At 35.7% G+C, this 13,785-nt stretch overlaps 1 long non-coding RNA gene across 1 annotated transcript; it reads left to right on the top strand.

Moving 5' to 3' along the window:
* The first annotated feature begins 9,050 nt into the window (after positions 1–9,050).
* Positions 9,051–10,700, top strand: LOC140973138 (uncharacterized). Its single transcript, XR_012174574.1, has 3 exons — positions 9,051–9,138; positions 9,881–10,014; positions 10,607–10,700. It is a non-coding gene; the product is annotated as an uncharacterized lncRNA (long non-coding RNA).
* The last annotated feature ends 3,085 nt before the right edge of the window (positions 10,701–13,785 follow it).

Raw genomic sequence — 13,785 nt, 5'->3', positions numbered from 1 at the left:
TGTTAGCACTTTTGGACATGATCAAAATGATATTTTGTATTTTGATTGCAACGCTTATTTGATCATGTATATACTTTTGATTATATATTGAAATGTATTTTAAATCCTTCTGCCCTTCAAGAAACCCCTTGGTAGGGAGGGGGAGATCCTATGAGTAACACGTACGACGCCTATGGAAAGCCCGTGAGGGAAAAGGCCCCTTTGAGAGAGCCCAAGTTCGGGATAGCCTTGGGTCGATCGGGACACTGGGCCTGTAATGGGTCGTTACATGTTAGCTAGATGATTCTTCTTCTGCATCATTAGCCATTAAGCACTTGACTTCCTCATCATTACTAGAGCTGCATGAGCTTTCTTCAACTAAACATGTCTCGGGAAAGAACATTCAACCGACAAAGAGACATAGCAGATTGCAACTGAATATGAAACGCCGCACTTCAATCAATACATCTTAGAACAACGCATTTCGGCTAAAGCAATTAAGACGCCGCATTACAATAAATGAACCAAACAATGCCCGAGGAATGATGAAGTGGCAATCAACGGATACAAAGATTCAAATATATCTCAAGTTACCGTTGGAAGGGAAGCTTATAAATTTGACAGAAGAACAGCTGAAAAAACATACAGATCACTCTATTCAAAGCTTGTTGTTACTCTGTCAAAATCTTAACTTACCCTTACTTGATTTATTCGTAGCAGTCAAGGCTACAATTTGAGCTCACTAGCACTTTGTAATAATCGTTAAATTCGATAGGGCTAAGATCAGTTATGCACTGAGAACATATTTTAATACTAAGAGTTTCAGCTTTTGGCAGTGATAAGTCCAAACTGAAGTGGGTCAGTACAAATCTTGTACTCGATCAAAGTCTTTTAGTGTAAATCCTATCCTTGAGATAGAAGGGGTGACGTAGGAGTAATTGAAATCTCCGAACATCCAGAAACAATCCTTGTATATTTTATTTCAGTTTTGTATTCTATCTTTCAGTCAGTTAATTTCCGCAACTACTTTAGTTTAACTGATTGTCATTGACCAGCAAGATTCCGAAAATAAGTTTCTCACCAAACTGAACTCAAAACTCAAAAAGATCAGTTTTAATTGAAAGTGTTTATTCAACCCCCCCTTCTAAACACTCTTGCTACGTTAATCGATCCTATCAAACTCCTTGACGCCTGCTTGAGACCATATATAGATCTCTGAAGTTTGCATACCTTATGCTCACTTCCTACTGATATGTATCCCTCAGGTAGAGACATATAAATTTCTTCTTTGATGTCTCCATTGAGGAATACAATCTTTACATTCATTTGCCATATCTCATAGTCATACCATGCTGCTATGGCAAGTAGTATTCTAATAGACATAAACATAGCAACTGGTAAAAAATTTTCATCATAGTCAATTCTTTGCCTTTGAGTATAACCTTTTGCAACCAGTCTTGCTTTGAAGGTCACTACCTTCCCATCCGCCCCAAGCTTTCTTTTGTAGATCCATTTGCATCCTATGGGAACGATTCCCTCATATGGATCCACCAGTGTCCAGACTTTGTTTGAATACATAGAGTCCATCTCAGACTGCATGGCTTCAAACCATTTGGATGAATCAGTATCAGATATTGCTTCTTTAAAGTTCATTGGATCACATCAAACACAAGACTCATCATGGTCTTGTTCATGAAGAAGCGTATATCTTGCAGGTGGTCTAATAACCCTATCAGACCTTCTAGGAGCTTGTACTTCAACTAATGGTTGTTGGGAAATGGGTTCAGCTTCTATAGTTGAGTGAGTATCTTGAATTTCTTCAAATTCTATCATCTTGTTTTTTCTATCTAATAAAAATTCTTTTTCAAAAAAGGTAGCATTTCTTGAAACAAACAATTTTTCTTCATTGGGATGATAGAAATAATATCCAACAGAATTCTTTGGATATCCTACAAAGTAGCACAAAGTGGATCTACTATCCAATTTGTCTCCCACTGTCTGCTTCACGTAAGAAGGACATCCCCATATTCTCATGTAAGAATATTTGGGAGTTTTTCCCATCCATATCTCATATGGTGTTTTATCCACTGCTTTAGTATGGACATTATTCAACAACATTTCCGCAGTTTCAAGCGCAAAGCCCCAAAACGATGTAGGCAATTCAGTGAATCTCATCATGGATCAAACCATGTCCATCAAGGTTCGATTTCGACGTTCAAAAACACCATTCAATTGTGGTGTTGCTGGTGGAGTCCACTGTGAGAGAATCTCATTCTCTTTTAGATAACCCAAAAATTCAGCACTCAAGTATTCTCCACCTCGATCAGATCGAAGTGCATTAATACTTCTTTCTAGCTGATTTTCTATTTCAGATCTGAATTCTTTGAACTTTTCAAATGCTTCAGATTTGTGTTTCTTCAAATAAACAAACCAATACCTCGAATGGTCATCAGTAAAGGTAATGAAGTAGGATCGCCCATATTTTATACTAACACTTAGCGGGCCACAAACGTCTGTGTGGATCAAATCCAGTAGATCATGCGCACGTTCCACATTTCCATGGAATGGAGTCTTGGTCATTTTTCCTTATACACCGGACTTACAAGTAGGTAGAAAATTTATGTCTGACAAGTCAAACATGCCTTCTCCCACCAGCTTTTGCATCCTTCTTTGGGAAATATGTCCCAGTCAAGCTTGCCATATTTGTGCGGGATTTGGATCATCTAACTTTATTTTGTTTGTTGTTGGAATCATGTTTACTTGGACATTCACTTATCATTTTCGAAACATTTCTGACGTATATAATTTCTTATGTCCAGACTTTTTGCAGTGAAATAAATATGTTCTGACTTATCGAGCTTAGTATGCCCTTTAAGTGTCATTCAGAGTTTTCCTCTTATTGGGTTTGTTTTTCTTATGTGGGACAGAACATTTCTTTCCCTTACTATGTCGGACATTTTTCGTCATGACGAGGCCCATTAGAAAAACAACATTTTCTTGTTTTATGGTTATCTCATAAGTCATAAGCGTATTAACTAGCTCTTCAAGGCTATTATCTATCTTATTCAAATTGAAGTTCACCATAACCCCGTCAAATGAGGAATAGAAAAGCAACAAATTGATGTCATCAAGTAGCTTGTTAAGAATCATATATTCCAGGTCCACCACATTCTCAATAAACCAAGTCATATGTACACCATTCTCATGAGCCAGAGCCCCATCTTGCATGTGTGTAGTCATGATCTCCTTGAAAGTGGTGTGCATCATTGTATTAGTTTGACGCACCATGCAGCTCTTGCACGTGTATTGAAATGTCAGCAGCATTCAAAATTTCCTCAAACTGTCCCTACAGTTCATTTGACATAGAAACGAGCATGTTACACTTTAGCATGCATACTATGGTCCTACCATCTTGCATGCTTTGTCAGTTCATCAGGACTGACATTAGTTTGTATGCAACTTTTTCCGAATTGAGAACAATTTCCCAACCAGTCTTGAAAATTAGATTCGGTTAGCTTGTTAATAACATAAATTTATTACGTGACGAAATCGAAAATATATTTATATAGAAACAGAATAATGGTTGTAGATTATTTTAAAATAATTTTAAGATATAAAATATGGATTTCATTTTATAAATTTCCCTCCTACTATTTTGACATTTCAACCACCCTCTGATAAAAAATAGAAATCGTATTTTCTTAGTAAGCACGTAGAGTCCAATTAGCCAATTATAATCCCGAATAATATCAGCCAATCATAATTTCTAAAATGTAGAATCCAATTGCATCCCTATGCAACCTTCGCTTGTTTCGCCTCACGTTTAATAACGACCCAATAATATGACGCCGTTTATTTTCATGTGCCAAACCGACCCATCAATATTGAATTGTAGTGGACGGTCGCCAGGATTTCCCCCAATAATATGAGCCGAAGTCAAGGGATTTCCACTCAATTCACATCATATGTCCGGTGGAAGTCATAGCTTTTCGGCGTCCAGGCCTCCCCAATAATATGAGCCAGACACTGTCCGCGGGTAGCGGTCAACATGCAACCACGATTGATGGAAGGCAAGGAAAAATTAAACTCTTTTAATTTTAACTTTTTCTGTTGGAAATAAATTTTGAATCTTATTCAAAACGAGGGATTTTAATTTTAAAATTGTCTCATAATTTAAATTTAAAAATCACGTGCCACGAGTTTGTATGTTTGCCGGATTCATGCAACTATATTATTTAATAATATACATACATGCATACTACTGTATATCACATATATCATAATATGACATTCAACAATAAATAAGGATGATCGATCGCCAACACTATTAGATCCATGTGAGTCATACATGGATCCAGGTCCTAAACCTAGGTGAATGCAGGGATGCAAATGCAACTATTACAAGAGCTTCCAATATTTTACATGTCTTCATCCTGTTCATCGGGCCCATCATCTTCCAGTCTTGATCTCCCACTATTTCTAATAATTACATTTAAATAGCCATGCCACATAAGGGATGCATCTCATGGGGGTGGGAATGGGCCATAAACCAGACCCACTTTAATAATATCAAATATGAACAAAATGAATAAAACAGTAAAATATTCTAACATACACCTAACATATTGGTCAAGGCTTTCGATCATCATTCATGCATTTAATATCAAATATTAATATCAATTTAATCAAATAAATTTAATAAATTGATAAATCATATATCTAATAATTTTATTACTAACTACTACAATTATTAATTGATTCTTGTAAAACTCATTTTTACCATAAATGATTAAAATCATATTCTAATTATTTATTTTACAAAAAAATTATTAATTTTCCAAAAATTTAATTTTCAAAAATATCAATTTTACCCAAAAATTTGAAAAATCATAAAATTGCACCCTATGCCCACACAATTCAATCCCATCAGCCAGCACGTTTCCCGAGACACTCCCGAGTAGTCGCCCGCGCTGCCCGCGGACTGTCCAAATGTTTCGGGCAGTCGCAGGCACGCTGTGCGCGCCTATGTGCACAGTCGTGCGCCCGCAGCGTGCGGACGTTCCGCACGCCGCGCGCAGCACCGTGCTCCGACCGCGCGTACTCTGCGCGCACAGGCTGCCCGGAACAGTTCCGCGCAGAAACGAAAAAAAAAAATTTTTTTGTTTTCTGAAAAAAATAATTTTAATGGTGCTACAATTTTTTGAAAAATTTTCTTGTGTAATTAGAAATAAATTATTCAATATCAAAACCATACGATTTAGAAAAACCTTGGCTCTGATACCACTATTGAATCTCGGTTTTCTCATGCCCAAACGTAGCGGAAGTTTTAAAATTTTTATTTTATTTTGACAATAAAAATATATTTGTTTTGGACACTCGTATGGTTTTATGAATAAACATTCATAGGACGTTGGAATTTTATACCTTTGGTAAATCAAATCACTTGGCTCCAACTAATCCAATATAGGCGGATCTAGTTCTTGATGAATCTCTACGAACGATCTTCAAAAAACTCCTTCCTTCAAACTTCTACTCAAGCCCATGACTAAATGATTTGTTCCTCTTCTAATTTGCACTAGAAAAATTAGAAGAAGTTTTTACGATGGAGATTAAAATATCGAGAGGCGGCTTAACCCAAAAACTAATCAAGGTGGCCGAAAATATTGAGGGAGAGAAAGGAAGTGATTTTCGAAAATCACTATGATGGGAGGCTTTTCGAAAATTGTGGTGTTGGAGGCTAGGGTTATGGCTTGATTACACCTATTTATAATTAAGCCATGACCCAATATTCATAATTAACATTAATGGGCTTGATTAATTATTTGGACTAGTCCAACTAGTTTGATTAATTAATCAAGGTCCATTAAGAACTTTAATTATTTAGTATGTTGGACTTGTACTCCTACAAGTCCATTAAACATACTTCCCACCAATTTTAATTTAATATTTAATAAACTCGACTTTTGAGCTTAATAAATTAAATCGATTATAAATTCAACATTTGAATTTATTATTTAAATTATAAATTCAACTCCTTTGAATTTTGTCACCTCCAAAATTCAATATTTAATAAAATCAACTTTTGAGTTTAATAAATTAAATTTTCAAATTTTATAAATTCAACTCCTTGAATTTATTCTCCAAAACTTTAATTATCATAAATTCAACTCCTTGAATTTACTATATCATAATATAAATTCAACTTCTTGAATTTATTCTCTCAACGGGAACAAACGATCCAGTGCTTGTGTGACCCTCAATGGTTCAGGGATACAGCTAGCCGTGGGTTCACAACTCCTTGTGATTCAGGACATAATCCTTTATTCGGTCTTACCCTAATTTGCCCCATTCCATATATCAACAATTAATCATAAGAATGTCAGAAATCATATTTCTGATTAAACCCATCGAACCATGGTAAGAGCGTCTAGTAGCATCGCCCCATGATTCCCTAGGTATCACTGATAGTGCCTGCAATAACCAGTCGATTATGATTAACGTACAGTATGTTCCCTTCATCTCATATATCCCGATCGAATCTGCAACCATTGGTTCATCGAGGGTTGCATAGTAATTCGATAATTATGTGACACATATAAATAGTGGCATCGCATGTACTATTTGAGAACTCCTTCTTCAACGTACATCTCATACTCTGGCAAGAGATTCCACTCATTATTATTTCATCAGATCACATAGGATATCCACACCTGTAGGTGAGCGGTGAATCCCCGACTACAATGCACTGGCTCCTATATGTGTCGCAACTTTACCCAACCTCGCCACCTGATGACTCTCCTGGAGCCGGTAAACGAGTCAAAGCACAGCCCTAGCATATACAGCATCAGTGTTGTCCTGGGTTGTAAAGACTAATGGTGTACAATAATAACCACGGACTTATCCTCTCGATGAATGATAACCACTTGGAAAGTTCGAGGGAGGGTTGTTTGGTATAATCATCATATGACTACCCATCTGCATGTTTGGACATCTCTATGCCCTTCTCAAGAAACGTGGTACACAACATCACAGATGCTAGTCTCGAGCTCAAGCGACCTTTATCCATGTTTTAGGCGGCTGAATCGACTAGGAACGAATTTAGATCATACAGTGTTTACAAATGAGTTTCAACATCGAATTACGATTCATTTGTATTAAAGTATAATCAAAGTTTTTATCTATGTTGTTCACATGGGTATACAGATAAAAAAATAACATACCATGAAATAATGAATTATATTAAAATAGAGATTGTTTATTACAACTGAGACAATAAAATCCCTAGCCAACAGTTGGCTTGCAGGGCATCTACTCTAACAATAACAAAAGCAATGTCCCAGGAGCCCTAGCGAAGCACACCACAGTTTTTTGAAGAATACTTGAGTTCATGCTTCAAGTTTTCGGAAACGGTTTCAAATTGTTTTGACCCCAAGTTTGCACATAACCAATGAATTTTCATGCATGATTTACATCAAAATACATAATATGACAAGATTGATGCGTAAAAAAAGGATTAAGACATGTCTTTGTGTTAAAACGCACGAATTATCGAATATCGACGGAGGCAGAACGGAGACGACTTGCTATGCTTAATGGCTCAAAAAGTGGCTAAATAACCCAAGGATTATTGTGGTAGTGCTCGGCTGAAATTTTTGATGGAGGAAGAAGAAAAATCTCTCTACCCAAGCCTTGGAAGCTCACGGCAAAAGTGTGTGTAAATTGTGTGTGATGAGTGTGTTTTACGTGAGTTGTGAGGGAGAGGGTTAGGACTCTTTATTAATTTACTTAGGATATTAATTAAGTGTTTTAGTTTAATTAAAACTCTAATCAATAATTTAAACAAGTACGAGATAATAAAAATCCCACCCTTTAATTTAAAAAGATTAAGTAAAATTTAAACAAGATTAGATCTCTTCTTTTTTTAAAAAAATTGTTGAATAAGAAACTTAAAATCCTAATCCAACTTAATTACCAATTAAATTATTTAATTATGGCATAAAAATCATTATAAAATATTTTATCCCAAATTTAATGAATAAATCCTTAATTTTTAAAATTAACATTTTAAAAGGTTAAAATTTTATAAATCACCTAATAAATTAAATTAGGCTTTAAAATACTAAAATTCATAAATTATTTAAAAAAATTAATTTTCTTGGCTTAAATTATTACATTCAATTTTAGCTCCTTAATCATCTCCGGTCCCCTTTCTCCAATCCGACACCGACTATTCGTCTGAAAAGCTAAAACTCGTGAAAACATTTTAAATTGCATAAACATGAGTATATAAACATTTAAAATAATTTAATCATGTATCATGATTCATTTAAATCATTATTTAATTAGATTAAATTTTATAATTATGCATGAGGTTTACGTGTACTGGTTTTTGGGCACTATAAGACCACTCGAGACTTGACCATATTTAATCATCGTATTAAACCATGACATCGAACCCCGAAACAATCCCTGATATGGAGTATGAACGTTAACCAAGGAATGGAAGACACGGACCCCGTTTAAACGATAATTTGATGATTCCTATTCCAGATACGTATCCGCTAATCTACCCTTCCCGAGCTTGGACATAGCGATGTATTAATACCCGAACGAAACAATTTCACTTAAACCTAAACCCCCTTAAACTCACGGACCAGGGCCTATGCGCCAGCAAAGTAGCGATGCAGCGCTTGGTCAAGCGCCTAGGCGCTAGGACCAAGCGCCTAGGCACTAGAAACTAGCGCTGCGGCGCTAACAATGCAAACGACAGGCACTGCGGCGCTTCCAATCCAATGCTGCGGCGCTAACACATGTAATGCCCGAAAAAAAAATTTGAAAAAAAAAAATTACTGTTCATCGAGTTACTATTCACGCGCTACGGCGTTAGAATAATGGCGCATAGGCGCTAACAGTTCGGGATTTTTGGCTCTGAGGCTTTAGAAAGTGGCGTTGCGGCGCTAACAGATGCGAAAAATTATTTTTTAAGCTCACTTTGACTTCCACTACTCATTCTCAATCATTTCCTTTCTCCTCCACGCAAATCCTCATCCATCTCCTTCCATTTTCTACATTTCTTCTTCAATCTATGGGAGATTAGTTCAAGAAAATTATGAAATGAAATTAGATTTGTGATCCTCTCATCACGGGCTTCACGAGGATGTAAGTATTTCTCATTTTTAATCAAGTTTGGAAATGGGTTGAAGTTTAGAATTGATATTTGAGATATTAAGATGTTGAAGATGTTGTAATTGAGTTGGTTTGAATTTAAAATAGATATGAGCATGGTTTCTTGTTTTTGTGCAAGATCAGTGTTTATGCTTACTGTATTTCGGGTATATGGGATGGTTCTAGTTGGATTTTGATGTTCTGGTCTTCATCATACTTGTCGAGCATCAAGTTAGCTTCGATTTTGTTCTTGAATCACTCAATTCCATGAAGAAATGAGAGAGATATGTGATTTTTACTAAACATGGCAGGAAATCCGAGTTAGTGCAGATTTGTGTACATTCCTTCTGTTTATCCGAATTCTGGGATTTATTGGTTGGGATTTGGAATTTGGTGTTCCACTAAAAGTTATATAACATTGTCTTATCTTCGAAATGATACCAAATTGGCTTGATTCCATTGAGTATTGAGGGAGTTATGCTCAAAATACTAAACTATGCCAGATTTGTACTGATGCAGAATTTCTAAAATTTTGTTGAATGTTTCAAATTATGAACGACTGAGTAAATAACTTTATTTGACAAAGGTTTGTGAAGAAGAATTGTTGGGTATTGAGTTTTCTTGCATATCCAATTTACAGATCTTGATTTAAAATCGTATCGAATTAATTATGAATTTTGTACAAAAATTGCTCTGTGTTGATAAATAATCCGAGTTATTGATTTATGTATTGAAGATTCGGTTGAAGTATTGACTTGGGTTGGCTCAAGATTATTTACTTTAAGTTGGTTGATAGCGAATCGAGTAGACTACGAGGGTTCAAGACTTTTCAACCATATATTTTGATCTCTTGTTGGTAATATTCGAAAGGTAGGTTACGGTGGGTAACATACGAGGTAAAAGTATCATTTTATTTGCAATTGAAAATTCTATAGCTCGATGAATTACTTGTGATTTGATGATGATTGATATCTTGATATGAGTTTATTATGATATCGAGATGATAATATTGATTTGCATCATTACATTGCATATTGAGCCACTTGTCTATTCAGATTTGATATGGCGAAGGTCGCCTTGATTTATTGATTTGTTGGACGTATGGGGTTATAGTTGAGTTGGCATAGTGTATGCGGAGGTCCCTGCTATAGCCTGAACACTCTCTAGAGGCGCACCATAGTCCTGAGATTGTAGAACACAACACCCCACCCCGAGCAGATGAGTAGGTGGATGTTGCTGGAGGATTCTCTTCCCTTGGGTACCCTATGACCAGATGATTCACTTGATCTTGAAATCTATTGATAGCTCACAGCTTCTGATCATGCATTGCATTATATTGCATCTTTATCAAATTATATGAACTATTTGTCATTTAAAATCTCATATGTTATTGATTGTATCATACTGGGTTTATACTCACCGGCACGTCGGCTACCTCTTGTTTTCATGTGCTTGACGGTAGGTGAGGCGAGGCTTGGGATGCCAGAGTCCAGCTCCAGGCGAGAAGATACGAGTTAGAGTGGTATTCTCGGGGTCTTAGGAGCTATGTGATGATGTTTGGATTTCTTTGATTCACTACTTTATTTTGCATGTTAAAATTTATATTTCAAACATTTGAGATCTTTAAATTATTTTAACGATATTTATGTCGGTTTGTGAACCACAAATTTTATGTTTTACTCATTGGTTTGATTTGTTACATTTATAATTATTAATATTAGATGTCGGACTTGGGGCCCCACAACACGTCCGAAGCTTAAGCGCTGTGGCGCTAACCCTGCGCGAACCAACCAAAATTCTGCACAAAAGTTTCCATACAACTTCTAATGCAACAACACCGTTACCGACCCAAAACAACACATCAAATATCGTATGATCACTACACTTGACACATCTAAACACAGCAATGACCACTCGGTGATTCCCAACAAAGCATGCAACCAAATGAACTCTATAAAACATGAAAAAACATTTTTATAACATCATAGTTTGAGCAGTCACACGAGAATGATCATAACTCACTCGTTTCTTGTCCAAAAATTACGAATTTGCTGTCAAATCGAAGGTATCAAAAAATACTACGTTTTGCATGTTAAAAGTTTTTCCAGAAACAAGAACAAAAATTCACAGTACTCGAACTGACAGCAGCTTCGGTTTTGAGATTTAAAATTTTGATCCAAAAATCGTTTCCAAGCATCAACGCTCAAATTTTATACAACATACGCGAATCTTTACATACAATATGTATCAAAATATTTACTATGACAAGATCGATGTGAAAATGAAAGAATATACATGTCTTTGTCTTAAAACACACGAAGATAACGAATACCGAAGCGGTGGATCACGGTGGATGACCGGGAGACGATTGCTGCACGTTATGTTGCTCTAAAATGAGTGAAATTCTTCAGAAGTTTGCAAAGGAAAGGGGTTGAGATTGTGGCTGCAGCAGAAATGACTCAAGAACCCTAGCTATTCTCCTCCCAAAAATGAAAACACAAGGTGTGTGTAATGTGTGTGTGCTGATGGTGTGCGTGTGAGTATTTGTGCGTGAGTGAGTGTGTGTGTGTGTGTGTGTGTGATAATTAGGGGAGTTATTAGGATAAAAAAAATTCTGAATCAAATAATTAGTGATATCATAATATTAATCTAATTATTTAAACTCACTCAAAGATTTAATAAAAAATCATTTTCAAGATTTAAAAATCTCCACTACTCAACTTAGAAATTTTGAAAAGCTTAAAATCTTAAACTCATCTAATAAATTAAATTAGGCTCTAAAATGCTTTAAAATTCGTAAATCATTTAAAATATCAATTTTCTTGACTTGAAATAAAATACCACATTTTCATAAATCGCTTAAATCGTTACTGGTCTATTTTCCCTTTAGATCCCGAAATCAGTACATGTAAAACACATGCATTTATTTAAATTGTAAAAAAATATTTATTTAAGTTTAAAAGGAAATTTTAAGTTATTGAGTATTTTATTTTATGACAATTAGTATTTTTATTTCCCCTTAATTGTTGTGCAACTTTTGTAAATTTAGGAATATTTTATGTATCAGTTTTCAAGCCTCGAGTAGTCTAAAATTTTATTTGGACTACACCATATAATGATTAATTAGTTTAAACCTAATCAATATATTTAAATTATCCCTAAACTACCCTAAATCAATCCCACTTGCCTCTAATTTCAATACTTTGGCCAAGTCTTCTCCGGAAGAAAATCCACATGCCCATCAATTCTCCTCCATTTCCCCTCATTTATTTCCCTTCTCTCCTCAAGGGTTCTTGAGCTCCATTTCCATCTATTCTACCATTTGAGAATAGCAAGAAGCTCCAAATTTCTTCCTCGTGTCCGGATCGTTGAGATTTGCGAGATTTCCTACGTTTCAAGAACAAAGGCATGTATATTCTTTCGTTTTATGCATCGATCTCGTCATAGTAGACATTTTGATGTATGTTATGCATGAAAGTTTGATTTGTTATGAGAAAAGTTTGAGCGATTATGCATTGAATCGATTTCTGAAACATTTTGGATCTCAAAACATTAGTTTGCTGTCATTTTAAAAACTGCGACTTTTTGGTCGATAGTCTAGAAAAACTTTCAACATATAAAACGTAGAACTTTTTGAGACCTTCGATTTGACAGTAAATTCAAAATATTTGGATAAGAAATGAGTGAGTTATGATTGTTTTTGTGAGACTGCTCAAACCGCAACTTTTATGAAAATGTGTTCTTGAAGTTTTATTGTTGCAGGCTTCGTTGAGGATCGACGGGTGTTTGCTGCTGCGTTTAAGTATGTTGAGTATAATGTTGAGATGGTTTTTGGTGTGTCGGTTCACATAGATAGGCACTTGTTTGCATTAGAAGTCATAGGATGCGTTTTGGTGTCAAATGGCGTGTTCACGGATTGGGTTGCGTTGCTTGTGATGCGTAGTTATTTTGGGGTATTTGTTTGAGTTTGAATAAGTGCCTTAGCATCCTAGGATGGGTCTTGAGGTAGGATTAAGTCGCAAATGTAGGAAATTCCGTTTGTTCACGATTCCAGCACCTACACGGACCCGAAGCCGGACCTGTACACGGAGTCCCTGCCATTTTTCCTTCAAAATGCGAATTTCCAGCATGTACCCGGACCCCTACACGTGGTCCGTGTACCTCTTTTGTAAAAAAAAAAATTTTTAAAAAAATTTTTTTTTTTAAATTTTTGAGTATAAAATATATGATGTGTTTTATGGTTATGAATATAAATATAGGATTTATTTTGTGGTTATGAATATAAAACATAGGATTTTGTTTTGGGGTTCAATATCATGGTTTAGTACGTTTATTAAACGAGGTCAAGTCTCGAGTGATCAAGAATGTCATAAGCTATTTATTTATTGCGATGGCGAGCATGAATATCTACGTCTAAGCTATGAAAGATAAGTTTTGAACTCATGTTAGTATGTGCAGCAGTGGCCCCAAGTGAGATCTAACGAATCTCTCAATGCCAAGTAAGTATGTTCGACGTGCAAAAAGAAAATACTTTTAAGTTTTTGAGGTATGCTAAATGTCTTGTGACCAAATTATGAACGGGTTTGGAAGTCGGTGAACGTGGCCGATGACCTCTCCACCCCGGTAAAGTATGACCGGGTT

The sequence above is a fragment of the Primulina huaijiensis genome, chromosome 1, assembly GCF_012295235.1.
Source record: "Primulina huaijiensis isolate GDHJ02 chromosome 1, ASM1229523v2, whole genome shotgun sequence".
In the NCBI taxonomy this organism is placed as follows: domain Eukaryota; kingdom Viridiplantae; phylum Streptophyta; class Magnoliopsida; order Lamiales; family Gesneriaceae; genus Primulina; species Primulina huaijiensis.
Note: the sequence above shows the minus strand (reverse complement) of the source record. Positions and strands in the feature narration are given on the sequence as shown.